The sequence below is a fragment of the Macaca mulatta genome, chromosome 17 (assembly GCF_049350105.2).
Source record: "Macaca mulatta isolate MMU2019108-1 chromosome 17, T2T-MMU8v2.0, whole genome shotgun sequence".
Lineage (NCBI taxonomy): Eukaryota > Metazoa > Chordata > Mammalia > Primates > Cercopithecidae > Macaca > Macaca mulatta.
In genome coordinates, this window is record NC_133422.1 from 21,308,012 (window position 1) to 21,329,826 (window position 21,815).

At 40.9% G+C, this 21,815-nt stretch overlaps 1 long non-coding RNA gene across 1 annotated transcript; it reads left to right on the plus strand.

Annotated features, from left to right (window-relative positions):
* The first annotated feature begins 32 nt into the window (after nucleotides 1-32).
* LOC701982 (uncharacterized) lies at nucleotides 33-20,658 on the plus strand. The gene is made up of 4 exons (XR_001440734.3): nucleotides 33-1,087; nucleotides 7,496-7,567; nucleotides 15,580-15,747; nucleotides 19,888-20,658. It is a non-coding gene; the product is annotated as an uncharacterized LOC701982 (long non-coding RNA).
* The last annotated feature ends 1,157 nt before the right edge of the window (nucleotides 20,659-21,815 follow it).

The following is a 21,815-nucleotide window of genomic DNA, read 5'->3' on the forward strand; positions in this document are numbered from 1 at the left end:
AACTCCTTCCCCCTCGGCGCGGCCGGCTCAGTAGACTCTGCCCGGCCCAGCTCGGCCCTGCATGGGCCACGCGGGCTGCAAGAGCCTGCGGAGCGTCAGTCAAAGAGCCGGCACCGTCCCGAGACGGCCCGAGCCGCGGGGGTACTCCGAGCTGCGGCGCTGGGCTCTGGCGCGCGCCTCGCAGTCCCTAAGACTGTCTGTTCACCTGGATGCACCAGGCCTTCACCCCGCCTTTTCCCTGCGATCCCACAGAATCTCAGGAGTTAGGGACAGCTAAGGGTTTTAGGAGCATTTGTCGGTGAGGCTCTTCAGATGCTTGCACCAAGTCTTTGTTTCTTAGTTAAGTATAGAGAGATTTCCATGTACCCGGCTTCAGATTTGGGAAACTGAGAAAACATGCACAAGATGATGGGAACTTTCACAACTGTCTTGATTCATTGTAACCACACTAGTGTTTCCAAACCTTACCTGAAAGCGTTACCCTTTGTCCCTTTCGTGGTGGTTGTTTCTGTGTTTTATTACCGCTTCCTAAATTCCAAGGAAGAAAATTCACATCTTAAGGATAGATAGAAGTTGCTCAAATATCAGAAAGGATCCAGATCAAGCACTTTTCCGGTCATGCTGTAATACAAGAGTTATATAAAGATAATTTATGTCTTTAGTAAAGGAAAAAGTAGGACACTGGCTAAGGCTGCCTCCCTCTCGTACATTCCAACATCGGAAACAGCCCTACCACAAAGCAAACTAAGCCTAATGTAATTAGACTGCATCCCCAAAATGTCACAGTGAACTGACAAAGGCAAAATGTGAGACAAGTTATACAAACAAACATCAAAAAGAAGTCAGAAGACCTCACTTTCAGCTAAAGACCTTGCTAATTCTAGAGCTGCCACTGTCTAAATACATAGCACCTACCCTGCACCTAACCCTGTGATGAGTGCTGAGAAGAGAGTAATAGAGTGGAGGCTGTAAAAGTCAAACAAGGCTAGGTAAGGAAGGCTTTGGGCATCCAGTGGAAGATCTTGGACTTGAGGAATGAAGGCTGAACCAGGCTTCTAACCTAGATGAGGAGACAGTGAAAATAAAGGTAATAAATAGTTACACAATATATTATGACATCGTTTCATGTGTATCTTCTCATTTAATCCTCATAGCAACCCTAAGACATAAATTTAGGATGTAAGTTTGTCAAATGCTTTTCCTACTTTGAGCACATCCTATGCATCAAGATTTTAATGAATTACCTCATTTCACATAAAAATGCTTTGATTGAAGTACTATTATTATCCTCCATTTTACAGATGAAGAAACTGAGGCTGGAAGAATTAAATACCTTGGTCAAGATATCTCCATTTAATCTCACTGGAACTCAGTAGACACCTGAAAGAATGAGAGAACAACCTAAGGCAATTTTGCAAAATGATTTGATATAAGCACTAAGAGCTCTTGGAGTTAAGACAATGGAGAGATCCACACAAGTTAGAGCATTCAACAACATCTTTGCTTAGTTTTATTTTTTTAGAGACAAAGTATCATTCTGTTGCCCAGGCTGGTGTGCAGTGGCTATATTATAGCACACTGCAACCCCAAATTCCTGGGCTCAAGTGATCCTCCTGCTTCAGCCTCCCTAGTAGCTGAGACTACAGCTATGCACCACTGTGCCTGGCTAATTTTTGTGTTTTTGTTTTTGTAGCAGTGGAGTCTTGTTATGTTGCCCAGGCTGGTCTCAAGCTCCTGGTCTCAAGTGATCCTCCTGCCTCAGCCTCCCAAAAACAACATTTATTGAGTAACTGCTGTATAAACAGTACCCTGCTAGATACTGTGAATCAATGGGCTTACATTAGGTATTGATGATAAATATACAAATAAAGAATTACAATACAGTGAGACATGTGTCAGAGATTCAGGTTCAACATACTGTGGAGTGGATTGCTGCACCTGGAGGGGAGGTCAGCGAGTCTTCACGGAGAAGGTAGTGTTTGAAATGGTTCTTGTCGGATATATTATACAAGAGTTTGTCAGGCTGAGACAAGTCAAATCTGGCAGACAGATCATGTACAGAGAGAGAGAAAGAAGCAGCTGAAAGTACAGGGCATGACTGAGAACCAGAGAGTGATTCAGTGTGTCTAGAGGTCAAGCATATATAACAGTTTGTAAGAAGAAGACCAGAAAGAGAATCTGGGGCCATGTTGTATGCCAAGAGAAGGAGTTTGCACATTAAGCCCCAGGAAATGGAAGTCTTTTTAGAGCGACAAAGCTACAATGGGGAGGAAAGAATAAGACCAGAAAGAGAATCTGGGGCCATATTGTATGCCAACAGAAGAAGTTTGCACATTAACCTCCAGGAAATATGAAGGTTTTTTAGAGTGACAAAGCTACAATGGGGAGGAAAACTTTGAGCCCGAGGAAAGGCAGCACCTGAGCTTAATTTTGAATACTATTTAGGACTGGATAAACACAGAAGAGGGGACTAGAGCCTAAGTAGAGACTTGGAGTCCTGACTGAGTTAAGTTGCAGGGGCCATGAGACCAGCCAGATGAGGAGGTTAATCTTTAGAAAGTAGTAGAAGGTGTTGGCAGAGCAGGAGGAGAAGGTTACAGAGTGAAGAATCTTGAGTAGCTGGATGAAGTTGGACTTCATCCGACGAGCCAACTGGGAAGCTACTGGACTTTTGATTGTGTTTTAGGTGGTGACATACTGTGAATTGAATTAGGAAGACAGGAAGCATCAAGTGCTAGCTACGTGGCAGTAAAAATAGTCTCTACTTGAAATGATGAACAGTGCTGATGGCAATGAGACTGAATGGGAAAGAATGGACCTTCACAGTGTTTTTAAAGATGAACCAAAGGTGTTTTGTTTTAAAAGATGTTCATCATAATCTGTGTAAAGTCTCTCAAACTCTTACTAAAATATCTGATCACATGCTTATTAAAAAAATAAGCTACCAGCCGGGCACAGTGGCTCACACCTATAATCCCAGCACTTTGGGAGGCCGAGACGGGTGGATCACCTGAGGTCAGGAGTTTGAGACCAGCCTGGCCAACATGGCGAAACCCTGTCTCTACTAAAAATACAAAAATTAGCCAGGCATGATGGTGGGTGGCTGTAATCCCAGCTACTCAGGAGGCAGGGGCAGGAGAATCGCTTGAACCCGGGAGGCAGAGGTTGCAGTGAGCTGAGATCATGCCACTGCATTCCAGCCTGGGCAACAGAGTGAGACTCTGTCTCAAAAAAAACAAAACAAACAAACAAAAAATCATACCACCAAAAGCTAGTATTGACTGTCAGGCTCTTTCCAGAGTTTGGAAGGAGTATTTTTTACATACCACATTAATGTAACTTGATGAAAAATGCAACTAATAATCCTTCCATGCTATGTCTGACTGAAAAAAAGGTGGATGCTCCACTCCTCCACTGTCTACACCAGCTAAGAAATCAAAGGTTCATACCAGTAGTTCCCAGACTTTTGTGTGCATCCCAATTACCTGCAGAACTTATTAAAATGCAGATTATAGGGTTTCGTTCCTCCCTCCACCCAGAGATTCTGAGTCAATAGGTCTGAAAGGGCCCAAGAATTTTCATCTTTAGTAATACCTATATGAAATCACCCATGTGCCACACATTTCAGTCACGAAGTTGGACAACTGTTCTTTATAGGGAGGGAGGGAAAAAGGAAAATCATGACCAGGCACAGTGACTCACGCCTGTAATCCCAGCACTTTGGGAGGCCGAGGCAGGCAGATCACCTGAGGTCAGGAGTCCAAGACCAGCCTGGCTAACATGGAGAAACCCCATTTCTACTAAAAATACAAAAAATTAGCCTGGTGTGGTGGTGTGCACCTGTAATCCCAGCTACTTGGGAGGCTGGGGCAGGAGAATTGCTTGAACCCAGGAGGCGGAGATTGCAGTGATCTGAGATCGCCCCATGGCACTCCAACTTGGGCAACAAGAGTAAAACTCTGTCTCAAAAAACAAAAAAAAAAAAATGAAAATCATTGTTTCTTTGGTACTCCAAGATTGACCTCTTATTGCTCTTTTTTCCATTTTTTTTGAGACAGGATCCGGCTCTGTCGCCCAGGCTAGAGTGCAGTAGCATGATTACACCTCATTGCAGCCGCTACCTCCTGGGCTCAAGCGATCCTCCCACCTCAGCCTCCCTAGTAGCTGGGACTACAGGCATGTACCACCATGCCTGGCTAATTTTTGTGTTTTTTTGTAGTGACAAGGTTTCACTATGTTTCCCAGGCTGGTCTTAAACTCCTGGGCTCAGGTGATCTCCCTGCCTCTGCCTCCCAAAGTGCTAGGATTACAGGCATGAGCCACCATTCCCAGTCTCTTTCATTTGATGTATGCCTGCTGCAGAGCTGGAGAAGACAGGTGGGAGACAGGGGCTAGCGGGACTGGTCTGGAGAGAGAGAAAGGGCTGACCAGATAGATGGGTGTTTTTATTTTTATCCCTTTGATTACCAGTAAGGATAAACATTTTTTCATAAGTTCAAAAGTAATTTGTATTTTTAGTTATTATTTATCTAATTCTCCTTTGTGTATTTTTAAAATATCTTTCTAACTAATTTTAAGAGCTTTCTGCATACTAAGAATATTGACACTTTCTAGTAGGTTGCCAACTTACATTACTTTTTCCCTCCACCACACTTAGGCAGCTCAAATCCATGTGAGCAAATGGATTTAAGTAAGGAAGAAATACGAAGAAGACTATGGGCTTTTGAACCAGGCAAATCCGGGCTTCAATCATACTTCATCACTTCTAGTTGTAGGACATGAGCCAAATTGCTACCTTTTCTGCACCTCAATATTTTCATCTGTAAAACAGATACGGCCAGGCTCGGTGGCTCACTCCTGTAATCCCAGCACTTTAGGAGGCCGAGGCAGGTGGATCACGAGATCAGGAGATTGAGACCATCCTGGCCAACATGGTGAAACCCTGTCTCTACTAAAAATACAAAAATTAGCTGGGCATGGTGGCACGTACCTGTAATCCCAGCTACTCGGGAGGCTGAGGCAGGAGAATCACTTGAACCAGGGAGTCGAGGTTGCAGTGAGCCAAGATCGCTCCACCACACTCCTGCCTGGCAACAGAGTGAGACCCTGTCTCAAAAAAAAAAGATGTGATAGTACTTTTAATAGAGTGTTGTGAGCCTTCAATAACAGATGTAAAGTGTCTAGCAAAACACCTGGCACACAGTAGGTATTCAGGAAATGTTTACAATTCAAGTAACCAATCTTTAGAAGTTAGGCAACTCCATAATTTAAAATATTTTGAATCAGCATTAAATGTAAATTCAGTGTTTGAGAGGTGTTTAGAAACCTTGATAAGCATTTTTCATTACATATGAAGTGTATAAAAGCGCACATTGGTATTCCATCCCTTTACCCTCAAAGGAGCAATGTCTATGTTTCTCTCTTTGCTAGATATTCTGTCATATCTGTCTGCCAGACCACTCCTTCTCCTTCTCTGATGCAAGTAACACCTGTATATTGCATACCAAGTGAAGCTGTCCATCACCTAACTCCACCTCACCAGGCACACAGGTTCAGCATGTGATTGGCCTCATAGTGCTTGACCCAGCACCAATCAGAAAGCTTTGTCAGAGATGGATATGGTTTTTGTATTTTTAGTAGAGACAGGGCTTCACTATGTTGGCCAGGCTGGTCTCGAACTCCTGACCTCAGATGATATGCCTGCCTCGGCCTCCCAAAGTGCTGGGATTACAGGAGTGAGCCACCGCGCCTGGCCTGGAAATTCCTGGTGCAGGGACTCTTTCTTACTAAGGTTATGGGTGCTTATAGCCCCCACATAAGTCCAGAACTGCCAGGGCCATCTTGGCTTTAATTTGAGAAAAGCCTGACTGAGACAAGAGAAAGGTAAAACAAATGATTGAGACCAAGGGAAACAAAATGTCCTGGTGCTATACTTTGAACTGTGAATCACCCCAATCTGAAACATTGCTGTGAACATCATGAGTAAATAAATCCTGACTTAATGTATACAAGTAAGTTTGTCACAACTTTCTGTTGCTCATAATTCCAAGAATTCTGACTGATGCCATCTCTTACCCATGAAGCCTTTGTAAGAGTTGCTTGACTCAGAGATATGGCTGTCCTTGGTATTGATCACTTCATAATACCTCTTTATATATGTAAAAATAGGGTGGGCTGTAGATTATAGCTGTAAGTTACATCAAGTTCCCAACTTATTAACAAAGAAGAAAAAATCTTGGTGGAAGCAAGGTGGCCACACATGTGTATTTCCCTTACCCTCTTTGCTAAGTCCTTAATGGGAACACGTGCTTCCAGCACTACTGTCCACTCAAGGTATGGTCTTACCTAGCAAGGAAAGTTCAATTCTTGTAGCATTATAATTTGCATTATATAATTTTCAAGGCCTGTGTTATTATTTAGGAAGAAATATTTATAATATCGGGCTCTTTGGATCTTTGGCTTCACTCCTGCATCAGCAAAGGCCAGCAAAGGAGAACAGAGTTGGCCTGGGTGTCTCTGGTTCATGCTCTCCAGCATTCTGGGACCCATTTTCCCAGGGCCACCTTTTAATTCTGATATAATACCTGTTATGTTAATTGTTCTAATACTGAGTTTGGTCTGAGGACCACAACAAAAAATCCATCTCACCACATATGAGTTTTCAAGAAGATAATTTAGAGGCTTTTTAGAAATTCCTTATTTATTTATTTATTTATTTATCGATCTATTTATTTATTTATTTTTGAGATGGAGTCTTACTCTGTCACCCAGGCTGGAATGCAGTGGCACGATCTTGGCTCACTGCAACCTCTGCCTCCCAGGTTCAAGCAATTCTCCTGCCTCCGCCTCCCAAGTAGCTGGGACTAAAGGTGCCTGCCACCACACCCGGCTAGTTTTTGTATTTTTAGTAGAGACAGGGCTTCACTATGTTGGCCAGGCTGGTCTCGAACTCCTGACCTCAGGTGATCTGCCTGCCTCGGCCTCCCAAAGTGCTGGGATTACAGGAGTGAGCCACTGCGCCTGGCCTGGAAATTCCTTTTTTAAAAAAGAATGATCTATAAGATTCCATTAAAATTGTCAAGCCATAGTATATTTGGTTAATTGATAAAAACTCATGTTCAAGTTTTCAATAAGTAATCCATTTATTTTAGGAATTAATTTCCTTGATCCATGTATTTATCCTCAAAATAATTGTTAAAAATTATTAGTCTCTTATTTTATAGATGGAAACATGGCGTCTCCTATTTCATTACTCTGTAAGCTTGAGGAAATTCCCTTCACTCGGCACACTTCAAAGTCTGCAACTTCATGTAAGTATCACTTTCTTAAGTAGTTCAGGGATTATTGTACTATTATCCTTGCTGTTCCCTCTGCTTGAAATGGTCTTTTCCTAATACTTCCATAACTGATTCTTTCTCAGTGTCATACCTCAGCATTTCCCTTGTCACAATCTATAAGTACTTTGGGTTTACCTTTTATTGTCTGTCCCATTCAGTGGAGCCTAAGCTTCAGAAGGATGGTCTCGCTGAGCACTGTATCCAGAGTGCCTCACACACTGCCTGGCAGAGTAAGTACTCATTAAGTATTTCTTAAATGAATTTCTTTTTTTCTACATTCTTAAAAAAACCTTGAGAAATTAGCAAAGGGGGGTGATGATGACCACCATTACTCCCACCAGTACCATCTTTCATAACACAAATCATAGATAATGAGGTTGATGGATAATACAAAGACAGTTATGCTGTTACATTTGCTTATTGTCATCACAGCTAACTTAAGTATGTTTAATATGTAAGATAGTTGTTTTTATATTTTTAAAAAATTATGGTACAGTATATACAATAAAAAAATTACTACCTTAACCATTTTCAAATGTACAGTTTAGTGGCATTAAGTGCTTACACATTGTTGTGCTACCGTACTACCCTCCAAGCAGAGAACTCTTTTCATCTTGCAAAGCAGAAACTCTGTGCCTATTAAATAAGAATTCCCCATTCATCCCACTCCCAGCCCCTGCCCTCCACCATTCTACAATTTGTCTCTACAAGTTTGATTACTCTGATTACTCAAATATATTAGGGCTCTCCAGAGAAACAGGGTTTCTCCAGAGTCAGGGTTCTCCAGAGAAACAGAATCAACGGAATGTGATTTCAGAGAGAGAGAGAGACTTAGAAAGTATTGGCTCACACAGTTATGGAGGCTGACAAGTTCTGAGATCTGCACTTAACAAACTGGAGACCCAAGAAAGCCAGTGTTGTAAGTTCCAGTCTGAAAGTCAGCAGGCTCCAGACCCCTTCAAATCTGAAGGCAGGAGAAATGTGCTGTCCCAGCTGAAGCAGCCAGGCAGGAGAAGCTTCCTCTTACTGGAGGGAGAGTGAGCCCTTCTGTTCCATTCAGGCCTTCAGCTGAGTGGATGAGGCCCACCCACATTAGGAAGGGCCATCTGCTTTACTCATTCTGCGGATTCACGTGTTAATCTCATCCAAAAACATCTGCACAGGCACACCTAGAATAACGTTTGACCAAATATCTGGGTGCCCCATAGCCCAGTCACCTTGACACATAAAATTGACCATCACATCATATAAATTAAATCATACAGTATTTGTCCTTTTGTGACTGGCTTATTTCACTTAACATAGTGTCCTCAAGATTATTCCATGTTGTAGCACATGTCAGAATTTCCTTCCTTTTTAAGGCTGAATAATGTTTCACTTATGTGCACACTGCAATTTGTTTATCCATTCATATGTTGATGGACACTTGGGTTACAAACCTTTTGGCTATTGTGAATAATGCTGCTATGAACATGGGTGTACAAATATCTCTTTTAGCTTCTGCTTTTAATTCTTTTGGGTATATACCCAGAAGTAGAATTGCTGTATCATATGGTAATACTATTTTTAACTTTTTTAGGAATGCACCATACTGTTTTTCATAGCAGCTGCACCATTTTACATTCTTACCATCAGTGTGCAAGGGTTCTAATTTCTCCACATCCTCACCAACATTTGTTATTTTCTGGTTTTTTTTTTTAATAACAGCCTTTCCTAATGCATGTGAGGTGGTTATTAGTTTCTTTTGTACTTAAATTTTAGTCATTTTCTGTCACTTTCTGTTCATTTTTGTCACGTACTAGGCTTGTCACTTACTTTATGACTATAGATCCAGGTGTTAGAGATGATGCTTGATACCGTAGGTAACTATTAGTACTAATTAGTGGTAATTTTCAAAACACAATATGGTAAATAGAGATTACAGAAGAAATAGGAAGTGGTAGGCCCGGGCAAAACAGAACCAAAATAGGTGGCAAAGAGGAAATAGTCATGGATGTGGGCAGTATTGCTACGAAGAGATCTTTTTCTTAGAACCAAATGGTTATAATAAACAGTCATTTATATTTCTAGTTGAGAGTGGGAGGCAAGAGGGAGGAAAAGAAAGAGTGTAGTTCCTTATTATCTAATATGACTTCATGCCAAACACAGTGACCATCACTGGAGAAACAGAAATGTTAGCCAATGTATCTAGTATTAAAATGTAAATCTACCTCTGAGAACACAGATGACTCTTAACTGTTTTTCTAAACTACTGATTCAACCTTTATAGCCTTTTCTCTATGACACAAGGGACCCTAAAATTTAATGATAAATGATTTTTCTAAACTCGTCATTGTGAACTATTTGTGTTATGACCAAATTGTGTGTGATATCTGTTTTTTTTCAAACTACTGCAACATGTTAAGTAAATCATTCTTTGGTCATCATGCATTGTGATTATTCATAAAGAAGGATTACTTTGTTTATGAGCATTTACCAAATCTTTAGTCAGAATATACAGAGGCCTCCAGGAGCCTAGATTAGATATAGGGAGGGGAAAATAGGTATCGGTGCTCACAGTAACTAGGAAAAGGGTCCTAGACAACATATGATTGAATTTAAGGAAATTGTTCCATACAATATTATTGAGTGCCTGCTATATGCCCTGTACTGCACTATTCACTGGGGGAACCATAGTAAATAAGACAGTTTCCTATGGAACTTAGAATCCATTTAGTCTGTTTTATATTTAGAAGTTTGAGTTTGCCCTATTGGTCAGTGGTTTTCAAACTCTGCTTTGAAGCCTGTCATATAATCAATAATTTGTCTGGTCTTTGTCCTGGGTTCCTGGCACAAATAGGAGTCTCTTTATTATTCATGAGCCTTTGAGAACACTCTTCAGTTTGTGCTAATGAGGTGATTCATGGTGGAACCCTAGATAGCTTCAGGATGGATGCTGATCATTCTAGAAAGATCAACCATGTGATTAAAGAGTTGAGGCTTTGAACCATATGACATCAGCGCAGCCTCCTGACCTTCAGGAAGGGGAGGGGGATTGGAAATGGATCTCACTCATGTGGCCAAAACTCCAAAAAACTCTGGATGCGAAAGCTCAGTGGAACTTCCTGGTTGATGAACACCTGAACACACCAGAATGCAGAGTGGCAGAGAGTGTAGAATCTCTACATTTGGAACCCTCCAAGATGTCACCCTATGTATCTCTTCATTTGGCTGTTCCTGCACTTTCCTGAGTTACATCAGTCATTTTAGTGGATTATGGTGAGACCTACCACCCCCTGGATTTGTAGACAGTCTGAAGTGAGGGCTGTTTTGCTTTGAACCAATGCCCTTTAACTGGTGGGGTCTGTGCCAACTCCAGGTGGTTAGTGCCAGAATTGGAATATGCACTATACCATCTGATGTCAGAATACAGCCCTTTCTTCAGTGGCTGCAAAGGAGGGGATTGGGAAAAAAGGTTCATACTAGTTGTAAATTCTGTTCTCCATAATGGCCTCCTGGGTAGCCTTTGTTGGGTGATTACTAAGTATAAGAACTGTTATTTCTGTTTTACAAATGGGAACACCTAGGCTTCCAGGGCATAAATAACCTACCCATATATGCATGTAAAGTAACTAGGGACTTGATTGTTGTGAAGAGAAGGTTAAATTCAAGAGCCATTGTGGAATAATTATCAAGTGGGTAATTACATGTGAAAATCAAAAGAGAAAGACATCCAAAGCTAAAGTAAGATTGTGACAAAGGAAACCAGATTTTAGAGATATAGGCAACCACAAAAGACAAGGGATGCCATTCTGAGAAAAAGTGGTGACTTTACGTAAAAACAAAATAAAAACATTTGAAATTTAAAATGTGAGTGGAAAAGCAGGAGTAAGAAAAGAAGTATAATCCAGCAAGGTTAGTTTGATGTTACTGAAAGCCTTCGTTTCCTTAGTTTTATTGTTTTAATGCCAATCAAATATGGATAAGGACATCTAGCTCAGACAACTAGCCATCATCAGGACTCCAAGCTAGCTGCCCAGCATCATCTTTGACATATTTCAGGTTCCTCACAAGCAACGACCCCCTTTCCTTCTCCTTAGTATGCACCGTTAAGAGCAGGAAGAAAATACGATCTGTGACCCAAAACAGAGACTCAACCATACCTGCCTGTTCAAAATCTACACGACTTATTGAGACCCTTTCACAAATCCAGTGAAATCCCAAAAATATGGCAGAAATGCCATGATGTGTTTCATACCCCCTAGCTAAAAGTCGAAGGTTGCTGGAAAAGGGTCATGTTAAATCACAACCTGTAGCCACCGCAGAATAAAATTCAGTGCACATTAGAACATTGCAAACAATTTTTGTAGGTATATTTAATATTTATACACAGATAAATATTAAAATGCAATTATAAAATAAATATATAAAATAAATAAAATAAAAATACATTTCTACTTAAAACATAGGTCCTAGGCTCAGATAATAATGTGCAGGTTTGTCCCTCACATGACTGTGCACAAGAACACTGAATAACTGCGTAGGACAAGTTTTATAATGAGGGTTCACTTAGGCACTGAAGGTTGTCTATTATCCCTGGTGCCTGACCATTAAACGCTAGGAATGGTACCCTGTCATTGTGAGACCCCCACCACCAGATTTCCCAACTTCACGCTAGCCCCTGGTGCCATTCCACCTGACAGCTTTTGCCCCAGAGCCTCCTTGCTGGGTACAGAGAGGATGCTTGGGGCAAAGAACAAAAGTCTCCTTATTTACCTGGGCACAATTATGATTCTTTCCCTTTCCGGTTACTTGTCACAATTTCTATTAGGTTGGTGCAAAAGTAATTGAGGTTTTTGCTATTTATTGAAAGCAATCACAAAACCACAATTACTTTGGCACCAACCTAACAGCTAAATTATAGTCCTCACTACTCTCTGTGTGGCCACTGTGCAAATGTGAGCTCCACAAGGGCTGTAGGCCCAAGTTTGTCAGAGGCCCTTCTCTGCACAGTTTCCTGAGTGGACCACCCGGCTCTTGCTGGCCCTCTTTTCGCTGCCCTGCTCCTGCCTCCTGTGGCACATCCCACAGCCTTTGCTGCTGGGGTTGCCCTCCAGAGGGAACAGCTACAGGACTCTAGTTTGCCTGCATGCAACAGAATATGCCCCTGACTAACAGGGAACTCGAGCACCTTGCCGAGCTTGGGGAAATGGCTGTGCCGCTGCTAGATCCAAGTCCTGTGCTTCCCTTGGGACTGTCCCCGTTCACTTGGCTTTGAGGATGAGAGGGGTAGCATGCATGAGAAAAATGTCTTTTCTCTCCTCTTGAGACCTACAATCAAAGTAATGGGCTCGTTTCCTCTCTCACCTCCCCGGGCTCCTTATATACTATGGAGTTTTAGATGGGGTGCTTGCTAGTGGTCGGAAGGCAATTCTGCCTGAGTTACTAAACTCTGGGGAAGGTGTCCAGTCCCAAATGTTGGCAGGACTCTTTAGAACGCAAAGTCATTGTGCCTCTCCGTCCTTAGCACTGGGCCCTATGCTCCACTTCCAGGGAGAAAGGAAAAAAATCCTTCTTCACGTCTTGTTACTCGACATAGTTCCCTTTCGGGAGGGTACTGAGAGTCTGGGTTGGGAGGCAAACAAATATTTCACTGTATTCTCTCGTAGTGTTTGACTTTGTATCATGTGCATTTATTACTTTCTTCAATTAAGAGTTGTTATTTTTAAAAGGGAGGAGGAATAAGTCTGTGTGCATTGACTTAAAATGATGTACATGATGTATTGTTAAGTTAGCAAAACAAGCTGGAGAGTAATGAGCATAATAGTTATCACAGCAATCACAATAGGCATAATGGTAAAAGGAAAATGAATGCAGAGTTCCAGCTACATACTTTTTTTTTTGTTTTCTTTTGAGACGGAGTCTTGCCAGGTCACCCAGGTTGGAGTGCAGAGCGATCTTGGCTCACTGCAACCTCTGCCTCCCAGGTTAAAGAGATTCTCCTTCCTTAGCCTCCCAAGTAGCTGGGAATACAAGTGTGCACCACCACAAATACAAAATACAAAAAATACAAGTTTTTTGTATTTTTAATAGAGATGGGGTTTCACCATGTTGGCCAGGATAGTCTCGATGTCCCGACCTCGTGATCTGCCCATCTTGGCCTCCCAAAGTGCTGGGATTACAGGCGTGACCCACCACGCCCAGCCCCAGCTATGTACTTTTTACTTTTGTACTTTTGTTGGTATGTGTTGTGTAAGTGTGAGAAAAGGTGTGGAGGGTCACATACCAGTCTGTTAACATGGTTACCTTGGAGGGATAATGATGGGGTAAGGGAAAAACTTTTATTTCCTTTGGTATTATTTAAGATACAAAAAAACCATATGCTTGTTGTAGCAAATGCACGTTCAAACAAGCATGTGTTATTTCTGTAACTTAGGGAGGGAAGGGAGCAAAGGTAGACCAGAAGAAAGAATGTGTTACACCACCATGCCCACAACCACAGCCCCAATCAACTAAACAACAAAACAAACTCGCAACTCTCATATTCAGGTTTGCCTGACACCCTGAGGCAGGCTTTTGACCCCCTTCCCTTCATTCTGAAGTTCGGGTTTCAGAAATTGATAACACACTGGCATTGGCCACAGTCTCTCAGGACCAGCTCACGAAGTCTTTCAGGACAGAGGTTTTGTCTTAATGCTCAAAGATCTGCAGGACCCTGTATGGTAGAAGAAACATATCATTGTATTTGTAAGTAAAACAAACAAAACGAAAATTTAAATGTGCATCAATGGTTAAGGAATTTAGCCTTACCCATATATATTCAATCTTTTCATGAGAGCAAAATAGGATCGAGAGTAAAAAGCATAAAAGAGCTGGGGCCCCCAAGGCAGGATGGTTATGGGAGGCAACCAGGTATAAGGGAGGGGGTGCTGGGAACCCCCTTCACAGCCTTCCCCAAGGTGACCAGGTCTGGGCTTCCCTGAGTAGCAATTCAGCCTGAGTGCTTTCCTTCCCTCTGTAATGATGCACAGTGCACCCCTTAAAAATGCCTAATAGCTGCTGGGCGTGGTGGCTCATGCCTGTAATCCCAGCACTTTGGGAGGCCGAGTCGGGCAGATGACAAGGTCAGGAGATCGAGACCATCCTGGCCAACATGGTGAAACCCCGTCTCTACTAAAATACAAAAATTAGCTAAGTGAGGTGGTGTGTGCCTGCAATCCCAGCTACTTGGGAGGCTGAGGCAGGAGAATCACTTGAACCCAGGAGGCAGAGGTTGCAGTGAGCCAAGATCGGGCCATTGCACTCCAGCCTGGTGACAGAGTGAGGCTCTGTCTCAAAAACAAGAAAAAAAAAAAAAAGGAAAAAAGAAAAAAAAAAGACTAATAGTACAAACCTTATTGCTCAACTTAAGGTGAAAAAAAAAATTATGCATATCAGATAGGCAATTATTTTTTTAAAAAAACAACCAAAAAAAAGCCCTTGATAATAAAGATAAGAATGGAGTAACAGAGTAAGAAATCAGAAATAAGAATGGGGTAGGAGAATCCTCTTATATATTCCTGTGGGTGTGTAAAGTGGTACAGTTATTCTGGGATGCAATATGACAACATGTCAGGGAGCTAGAAACATTTTATACCCCTCTAGGACTCCAGCTTGAGGAAATAAACAGAGAAGTTCTCAAAGATTTGGTATGAGGATGTTTTGTGCAGTATTATTAATACTACTGAGATATTGAAAACTATTCAATAAGAATGGCTAACTATAATTATAATTTATGCAGTTGTAAGATCTTTGTAACATAATATTTAAAAGGCTAGGAAACAAAACTATATATCCAACATGATTCTAATTTGCAACAAATATATAATAAATATACACAATTATAGATTACATTTGAATGATTGATTCAAAAATAATTATAAATTTTTATTTATCCTTTTTATGTTTCAAAAATTTCTATTATAAACATATGTTCATCTTATTATTGGGAGAAGTAAAACGAAGGGAAAAAACATTAGCTTTGTCCTCCACAGAGAGAATGGATTCTCCTTGACACATTTAAATCCATAAATTTAGGACAACCTATTATCTGACTAAAGTCACGTAATTGAACGGTCCATTTCTGAATTCATAGATTTCCCTGTGGTCCTGAAATACGTACCTATTTAGCTACAAAGGAGCCATTACTCCCAGGAAAAAAAGAAATCCCCAAAATAAAAATAAAATCTTTTTTTTCTCATCTTTTTTTTTTTTGTTCTTAAAGAGAAACTTCTCTATACATACAGGAACTTGACAACAGTTTGTACCGCTTATGGATTTAAAGAACTGGCATCTTGAATGAGATTCTGAATAGAATTTGTACAGATGGAATGTAAATATCACCCTGAACTGAATTGGCCCTCATCCTGTCCAGCCAATCTGGAAATGTCTGGTAAGCTGTTTATTACACGAGTCTAGAGCTCAGGAGAAGGTGTGGGCTGAGATGCAAATACGAGTATCATTAGCATATGCGTGGCAGCTGAAGCCATGGGAGCAACCTCTATCTAAATCACTGATTCTCAACTGGAAGTGATTTTGTCCCCCAGGGAACAGTTGGCAATGTCTGGAGGGAGACATTTTATACTTTTATAACTGGGGGTAGGGTACTACTGGCATGTACTGGGTCGAGGCCAGGGCTGCCGCTAAACATTCTGCAATGAACAAGACAACCCCTTGCAACAAAGAATGATCTGGCGCAAAATGTCAATAGTGCCTAAATTGAATAATCCTACTCTAAAGGATTCACAGATACCTTAAACTCAAAACTGAACTCATCCTTTTTCCCTTAAAACTTGTTTCTCCTCTTTCTCATAGCTTTACGTCTCATATTCAAATGAGAACCAAATCCCAATAAATTGACCTCTGTCTCATTCTCTCTCTCTTTTTTTTTTTTTTTAAAGAGAGAGAGACAGGGTCTCGCTTCGCCACCCAGTCTCACTGCTCCCTCATACTCTTGGGTTTAAGAGATTCTCCTGCATCACTGGAATTACAGGAGTGAGCCACTGCTTCTCCATCTAATCCTTTGCCTCATCTTGAGCTCTTTCTGCCATTGCCCTGTTTCAGACCTAAATCATAACTTGTTGGTTTGCTGCAGGAACTTCCCACTAATTTTCTCTCTCCAATCCTGTCACTCTCTAATCTCCTCCCCATCATTTCCAGGGTGATCTTTCTAAAATGCAAATCTAACTATGTCACTTCATTACATAAAATCTTTGACTGATTTTCCTTTGCTCTCAAGATTAATTCAAAACTCCTCACCAATCTGCTAAGCCCCTTTATGATCCAGCCTTCTCCCACCACTCACTGCTATACTGTCAACAACCTTCTCTTAAAGTTCTGTCTCCCTCAGTAGACTATGGGCACCCTGAGGGCAGGATCAGTGTCTTTATCTCTGGACCGCACCCCCTCCCCCTCGACCCCAGTAGCTAGCAAAATTCCAAATTCGTTTTGTTGAACTAATGAAGGAGACACTCTGACTTCCTCAGTGTGTGATCACTCTGCAGTGTACAGGAGTGAGAGCAGAGAACCTAGGACAGAATCCTGGAGAGCACACGTTAGGATAGGCAGATGAACTCAGGAGACTAGAAAGCAGCGCGAGATGCAAAACCCAGGAGATCATAGTGTCAACAAAGCCAAGAGTCGAGCAGATCATCTTCAGGAAAACAGGATCATCAAACACCTCAAACAGAAGTCAGCTAAGATGAAAACTAAAAATAGTACAACATATCAGAAAACACAGTAGCTGGTTGCAGCCTTGAATAGAGTCATTTTAATGCTCTGTGGGCCTATAGCCAGGAACTTGGTGCTGGATTTGGGGTCATTACTGGTCAGTAGGACCAGCAGTTGGGAGGATTAGCTGGACAAAGAACAGGAGAATGAGAACAAAGTGAAACTTGCTAGTTGACACAGCATGTCTGATCACAGCCTTTCAAGAGTAATGGCTTCTGCTTTATTTCTGCTTTCCAGATCTCAGGCAAGTTTTTATTTTGGTTAATTCTAACTTAGAACCACAGTGAAAAGGATTCCAGAAAATGCAGCCTCCAAAAGGAATGGGGGTCCCAAACTGGCCACACACAATTCAGCATACATCCCCTTGCTTAAAATTTTTAAGAAATGAAAATACTTGTTTATATTTACCCACGTTTACCATTCTCAATATGTACCATTCCATCCTATAGATCTGAATTTCCATCTGGCAATATTTTCCTTCGGCATAAAGAACTTCATTTAGCATTTATGAAACAGCAAGTCTGCTGGCAATGACTCTCAATTCTTATATAGCTGAAATGTTTTCATGCCTTCTTCCTTTCTGAAGAACATTTTCAGTGAATGGAGAATTCTAGTTGAATTTTTTTTCTTTTAGCCCTTTAAAGGGTGTCATCCTACTATATTCTGGAATACATTTATTCATATAATTGTGTGTGTGTGTGTGTGTGAGAGAGAGAGAGAGAGAGAGAGAGAGAATGTCTTTTTTCTTTTAGCTGCTTTTAAGATTGTTCTCTTTATCTTTGGTTTTCAGAATTTTGGCCATAATGTTGCTAAGTACGTTTTTCTTTGTATTTGTTCTGCTTAGAGTTTGCTGAAATTCCTGATCTGTGGATTGTTTTATTAAAAAATCAAATGTGGAAAATTTTTCGTACGTGAATATAAACATATACACGCACATATATGTCTCCTATTCATTATTCTAATTCCAGCCCAATATTCATTTCTTTAGGGAAGTTGTTCATGACTTTTCTGACTAAGTCAATTTCCCAGTTATCTTATAGGAGCATCTATTTCTCCTTTATAGCATTAAGCACCACATCAATTTCACATTTGTTTGTGTGGTTGATTAATATCTGTCTTTCCACTAAAGTCTGAAGTATGAACTCCATGAGGGTAGGGACTACATTCTTGTAGTTGTATTACACTACATTCCCAGAACCAACCACAGTGACTGGTGCCTAGTAGGAACTCAGTAAATATTTGTTGAATGAGTGAATGCCTGAATAAAATAAATAAGATAATAATGATTTGCAGTAAGCCATTAGCAAATCTTAACTATTATTTATAACGAAAATTCACAAATGCAATTACCATAAAATTGCTTTTTTATACCATGGAACTATTATTCCTCAGATGATTTGGAAAATGCAGGTAGAGACTACTTTTTGAGGATTTGGCTGTGAAAGAAAAGAGGCATGGAGTGGCTAGACAAGGATTCAGGTCAGTGAAGTGTTTTGGTTTTTGATGGAAAAGGCTTGGGGTTTCACGACAGGGCAGCTCAGAAATATTTCACCAAATTATTTCTTTTTTACATGAACTTTTTTTGTAGTAAACAAATTACACATTATAACATCTTAAAGGCACTGCACAGTCTCTTAAAGTTCCACTGGCTTGAGGAATGTTATGAGAGCTTCTGTCAAAATCCTCCCCTCAGGTGGATGAGTAATTGACCCTAATCATCAGGAGGAGTCAGAGTTTCTGCTGCACATTGGGGGTGGCGTAGAATATGTTTGGTGCATGGGTAATCCATGGGAGTATCTCTTGTTTCTCAGTTGCTCGGTTTTAATGGTAAATCAACAACTACAGAAGCTGCAGGATCATGGTAGCCAAGGGCTCCAACCTACAGGAATGAGCTTCTGGGTCACTGTACTAGACAAGCTGCCTAGACTAGTATAGGTCCTAGCTGAGGTTAAAGGGAATCTACAAAAATGGGTAAAGGAAGAGGTGGATATTGACTATCAGTTACAGCCTCTAATCAACTGCAGCAGTAGGGGCTAAATTTAGCCCTCTTCCCAGTTACCTTCTCTTATAAGTTCCACAGAAGGCTGGGCACGGTGGCTCACACCTGTAATCCCAGCACTGTGGGAGGCCAAGGTGGGTGAATCACCTGAGGTCAGGAGTTCAGCACCAGCCTGGGCAACGAGGTGAAGCTCTCTCTCTACTAAAAATACAAAAATTAGCCAGGCATGGGATGGGGGCCTATAATCCCAGCTACTCGAGAGGCTGAGGCAGGAGAATCGCTTGAACCTGGTAGGTGGAGGTTGCAGTGAGCTGAGATTGTGCCACTGCACTCCAGAGCAAGACTCCACCTCAAAAAGAAAAAAAAACAAAAAACAAAAAAAAACAAGTTCCACAGGCAACAAGACCAAACAGAATCCTGGGGATGAAGTAAACTTACTATGAAAAGGCACGTGGATATGACCGGTGCAGCATTGACTGTGGTAGATACTGTAGTATTCTGCTCAGGTAGCCTCTTCAGGACCTAAACACCATACCTCAGATGCTGCGAATATCAACTGCTGATGGCTCAGAGCTGTGTCCTTCATGGGAAAATGCCCTCCACCATAGGGAACTGTTCCCTCTTCTGGAGAACACCCTGTGGCAACGACTGGCTCCTGCAAGGATACAAAGGCCCAGCCAGCTTGCCTCCATAGGGCACAACACTGGAAGGCCATTCATCTTCATTTGGCCACAGGACTACTTGGGCCCTTGGCCTCTCTCTCTCTCTGTGCTCAGTCTGTCTTCTTTCCTTCCTTTCTGACAGGTGTATCTCCTGGGAGCACTCCCCAAAGAAACTTCTACACACAGCTCTCCAACTCAAAGTCTGTTTTCAGGGAATCCAGTTCAAGACAGGGATAGTTGGAAGACACAACCGTTCTACGGACTTTGATGTTCTTGATATTCATTCTTGGTATTGGCATCATGAGTTGTCACACTAAAAGGAGTCTCCAAGTGACTTTGTAATGAGAAGACAGGGACAAAGAGGTGTGATACATCCCTCATAGATGGTCAGAAACATCTAAAGAGTTTTTGCCAAAGAGACAGGGTCCTGAATGGGCAGCAGGGTTAAGAGAAAAATGTGTAGTTATTAATGTTAATGAGACATCCTTTGCTAGAAGATGATGGTGAAGTCTCAAGGAGATCTAGGTTATATGTATAAAGAATCACTCCAATGACCATGTGTGTCTCTTCTAAAATTAGACTTTATTGTGCTCTATTAAAACAGCTTTATCTTTAGAAGAGAGTTTCTCAAAATGTGATTTGGGGACTACCTGCATCAGGAACACCTGAGAATTTGTTAAAGTTGCAGATTCTAGAGCCCCATCTCGTGCTTACTGAACCAGAATCTCTGGGTATCTGCATGTTTGTTTAACAAGTTTTTCAAAGCTTACATGTTTAGCCAGCTTTTAAAGTAAAAGTTTTCAACTGTTTTGGTGGGTAAAGGGTTTCTTTTGCAGATGATGAAAATCTTCTGGAATTAGATAGAGGTGATAGCTTCACAACATTGTGAATATATTAAAAACCACTGAAATGATTTGGTTAAAATGGTCAATTTTATGTTTTTTGAATTTATCTCAATTAAAAAAATAAAACTGGAGGGACAGAAATTACATCGCCAGAGGCTGCAGCTAGGAGGAGGGAATGGAATGCAAAAGATCACAAGGTAATTTGGGGGGAGTGAGGAAAATATTTTAAATATTGATTGTGATGATGGTTACACATACAATGGCCAATCTCATGGAACTATATACCCCAAAAGGTAAATTTTACTATATAGAAGTTATTTCCCAGTAAACCCAACTATAAATAAACACATAAATAAATAACCTCAGAGAGATTCTTAGAAACTCTAAAGCTTAAGAACTACTGCTTTGAAGTCGTGGTCTCCAAAGTGAGGACTCACTTCTCCAGGGTTCTGGAAGCCAAGCCACTGGGGTACAGGAAGAATATAATTGAAATCCTATTTATATTTTTTAAAATCTTAACATGAGAAAGAAATTACATTTTCCTAACATTTGGGAATCCACTTGGAAGGCTTGACTAATATTTATATATAGAATGACATTGTTGCTCCCATCCTGTCTGTGTCACCTAAGGTACACAAGATGTCCTGGGGGAAGACTGAGCATTGCATAATGACCTTGTTGACCTCTATGATCTCATTCATTCACTTGCTTGTAGCGTAATGCCACATACTGCAGTTTCCATGGATTTATGACTTAAAATTTCTAGTTTTAAATAAACTAATCCTCAAACAAAAAACAAGTGATTTTTAAATATCTCTGCAAAGAAGCTCCTGATTGAAGATGATACCAATAATGCAAGCCAAGGGAATATGAAATGGTAAGATCTGACTTTCTAGTAAGAGCTCTGCCATCAGCCACATTATGAGGAGAAACAATAATAATCTAATTAGATCTGAACAGAAGTCAGCTAATGAGTGAGCAATTGATTAATTACTCTTCAAAAGAAGCTGAGTTATGAAGAGAGCATTTTAAAAACGAAGATTTGGCAGGGTTCCCATTGTTAAGTGATTTTGTTGCCTCATCAATGTGAACACGACACATACTGAAATCATCATATCTCCATAACTAAAGAACTTGGGAAAAAGACTTTTTTTTCCCTAACTAATTTTAAAATCTTCCAAATGAAGAGTTTCAGTGGGTTTTGAATCCATTTGTTAAAAATTTT